Source organism: Nicotiana sylvestris, chromosome 9 (genome assembly GCF_000393655.2).
Source record: "Nicotiana sylvestris chromosome 9, ASM39365v2, whole genome shotgun sequence".
NCBI classification, from domain to species: Eukaryota; Viridiplantae; Streptophyta; class Magnoliopsida; order Solanales; family Solanaceae; genus Nicotiana; species Nicotiana sylvestris.
This window is the reverse complement of record NC_091065.1, coordinates 30,973,482-30,977,476: the sequence shown is the minus strand read 5'-3', so window position 1 is coordinate 30,977,476 and position 3,995 is coordinate 30,973,482.

The following is a 3,995-nucleotide window of genomic DNA, read 5'->3' as shown; positions in this document are numbered from 1 at the left end:
ATTTTAAAGTAGGGGTAAGGGTAGTATAGGTATTGTGGGGGTAGAAGAGCATCCTAGGGCCTTCTAGAAGGGTACTTTAGTGTAGGTGTTAGCACAATAGAGGGATTTACTTGTTGAGCAAGTCAAAAATAAAGGGACTAAACTGAAAATAAGGGAGGGACTAAAAAGAAAACCCAAAATCTGATTGACCCTCTTGTATCACCTATAAAAGGGCATCAAGTGCCTTGAGGAAGGGGATCGAATTTTCAGCCCAAAAATCTCCACCAAAAGCTCTCCTCCTTGCTTTCAATTTCAGCTAGCATTTCAATTCCAATACTTAAGAGAAAAAACATCAAAAAATGGAAAAATCAAAAACAGCTATTTCATCACTAGTGTTAGTGATTCTCAGTCCTTCGTTGGGCATTCCTCATTCCAGTTTGAGGTTCTATTTCTAAAAGTGTTCGGGAGTGATTAACGACTGATTCAAGTGAGTTTGGGGCCTATTAGTTTGGAATTCAGTTGAGATTTAGGTCCAGCAGGATTTCAGAGGCATCTAGGCTCAGCTGTGAGGGCTAGGAGTGCATTTCTAGTGTGTGTTGGACTGATCTGTTGAGTCTGCTTATATTTCTGATTTTTTAAAAGCATTTCCTGGCCTGTTCTATGATGATATACTGTTGAGTTTTGTTGTTGTTGCTGTTCAAAGTAGCTGACTTCTTTCCTTCTCATATTTTCCCTTATCCAGGTACACAATTGTACCTCTGATGACTGTGAGCTAAAGTGTGCAGAAACGAATTTATGTGAAGAATGAATTTACTTGCAGAATTGAGTTCTGATTTAGCTAATTTCTAGATCTACGTATTCAGTGTTTAGTTCATGGATATTGTTTAAGTTTTGCTTGCTTTTGTGCTAAATGGACTATATAAACTGTTATGTTTCGGATTCATGTGATTACTATAAAGTGAGCACTAGTGTTAGTTGATTACATGATAGGTTGATTGCAATGTTGGCATGAATTAATTCAGAAGTAATTAGTCTGCTTTGTGTTGTTGAAATCATGTCTACACCTTGGTTCTCACCTTAATGATATCTGAGGATTCACTGGAATACCAGTAGATAAATTAGTCTGTGCATAAAACTGGAATTCAATTGACTAATATCCCTTTAATTCGAGTAGATGTATATTGTTTCCCCTTTGCTATAATTATTGAACACCTAAAATAATTTAGGGGTAATTTCAGTGGGTGTTTGGTTGAACTAAATCGAGGCCTCGCTGGGCTCAGCGATAAGCCATCTCAGGCTGTCACACGGACTGCCTTCATGAGTTTGGGCTTCCTAGGAGATTCGATCCCATGTGCTATTATCTGTCACCTGGGCCTTCCTTTTCTCCTGCCTGACCAAAGTTTTGGGCCGTTTCTGAAGCCCATCAGTGGTCCAGCTCATTGTTGAGGTTGGACTACTCAATTTTAGTGCATAACCTCAGTTCAGTTTTCACGTAGTTAAGTTTTCTTTCTTCTTTTAGGGACAATTGATCAATAGAAAATTGTAGTCACTCTCAAATGGGCCTTTTTAATAAAATGTTGAGACGAATCTCGGCAAACAAAATCATGTATGCGGGGCCCTCAACGAATGGTTATTAAAATAATTAAATTTGGAAAGGTTGTTTAGTAAATTCCACAGTCTTCCCCAAAATAATAATACGTTAGAATCTTTAGGCATGATTTAATTAAATCACTTTCTTAAATTCGGGTGCGCATTGATGCGGCCCAAATCAAAATCTCGACGAAGTCGAAATGTGTTGACAACCGCGGGTGCATTGATTGCGACGTGGTTCGAAATGCATTTTCACGACGTCACAATTCTTTTAAAATAAATAATGATAAAAAGTGGTTTACGAATAAAAGGCACGTAAGCTAGCAGGTATTAAAATCAGATAAAATCAAATGCAATAGTTGAGCGACCGTGCTAGAACCACAGAACCCGGGAATGCCTAACACCTTCTCCTGGGTTAACAGAATTCCTTACTCGGATTTCTGGTTCGCAGACTGTAACAGAGTCATATTTTTCCTCGGTTCGGGGTTCAACCGGTGACTTGGGACACCATTAATCTCCCAAGTGGCGACTCTGAATAATTAATAATTAAATCCCGTTCCGATTGTCCTTTAAATGGAAAAACTCCTTCATGCCCTTTACAGGGTGTAGTGAAAAAAGAGGTGTGACAGCTCTGGCGACTCTGCTGGGGATAGAACCCAGAATCTCTAGTTCAGGGTTCAGAATTCGAGATTAGATAAATTGTTGTATTTAATTGTATCTGATTTTCCTACATGTTCTATGTTGAATGTGCTAAATTTTACCGCTTTGATATTATCTGAACTGTATATAAGCTGTGCCGACACCCTTCTCTCTTCACCTCCGGGGATGTGCTTACTGGTTGAGACTCCCTATTCTGTTAGTGTCATACCTTGAAGTAAGAAAGAGGCCAGACAAGTTACGAAGCCGGATGACCTTTTGGTTCCCGGTAAGTTGCCCCCTCCTCGACTCGAGTTGTCCGCTCGGGTACATAGTCTAGAAAACCGACCCAGGTTTTGAACATAGAGTAACGTGATTTCATGCCGGATCCCTAGTAGGAACGCTTATTTGCATCACGTTGCATTTGACTTAGGGGACTCAACACAGGGGTTGGGTCCGTCCAGGACTAGCAACCTGAAATGAAAAGACCATCCTGATGCATTCTCTTGTGCTGCGCATTTATTTGTTCTGAACCTGCATGTTGACCGGTTTTTGAATCTCGAAAATATTGGAAAATTGAGAAAAGAAAAAAGAAAAAAAAAAGAGAGAAATAACAGTTAGGGAGTTAAAAACCCAATGCCCAAACACTATCGAAACTCTGTCGAAATTTTGAGAAAATGAAAAAGGAAAATGCTTTATTTCTAATAGTCTATTTTACTAAAAACAAAAGAAATTTTGGAAAGTGTTTGTTGAAAAAAAAAAGTCTTTTATTCTTAGTTTGGAAAATAGGTTGTTTATTTTTTGTTGAAAAAGAAAAATTGAAAATGAAAAAGAGTATTGTTTTAAAATAGTTCGGTTAATTGGCCCGAACTACGCCGATTTGATTCTGACAGGGTATGGGATACGTAGGCAACCCTCATCGGGTCCAACCTTTCTTTTGCAAAAATAGCCAAAAAATGTCAAAATTTTTAATTTTCGTCGTAAATAAGTCAAGTGGGGCCGTCTTGTCATAAATAGCCGAATGTCCCCAAAAGAGACGCTGGAAGGCTGACTTTGCAAAAACAGCCATCTTAGTCAATTTTTGATTTTTGACTGGTTGACTTTCGCAGCCTTAAAATCTTTGTTCCCGAAGTGCTGAAAGGCCGCGTTTGAGAATCGAGTTCTTCATTTTTAAAATTTGAAAATATATAGGTAATTCTGAGTTAAAAATATAGATAGTTCTTTTTGAGTCGAATAAAAGTTTTTCTTTTGCTTAATCACCTTAATAAATGTGCAGGATGAGCACGATGCTGAATGAACCCTTTTCAATAATGACCAAAATCCCTTTTGAGTTGCGATTATGGTGGAATGATTTAGGCAAAGAAGGGCAAGACGAAGTGAAAAAGTATTTGAAAGATCTCCCGAATTTATTAGACATTCAGCCTCGGGGTGATATTATCAGGGCATTGGTCGCTTATTGGGATTCGGCACATAATGTATTTCATTTCTCGGACTTTGAGCTCACCCCGACATTGGAGGAAATAGTGGGGTACATCGGAAGTGATCAAGCTTCGTTGAGGTTCAAATACTTAATTTCTCCCAGGGCCATTACCATACATCGGTTTTGGATTCCTTGAAAATACCCCGAACAGTTCATCATCCAGATTTTGCAAAGGGTTTTTGCAGTTTCCGCTTCATATATGATAGATATGGCCACGTGTGCGGATTCAATAATCCAGACTTTAAGCTATGCAATAGAAGTAACCAACAAAAATGAGAGGAACACATACAGGTGGCTTTTATGATAACCT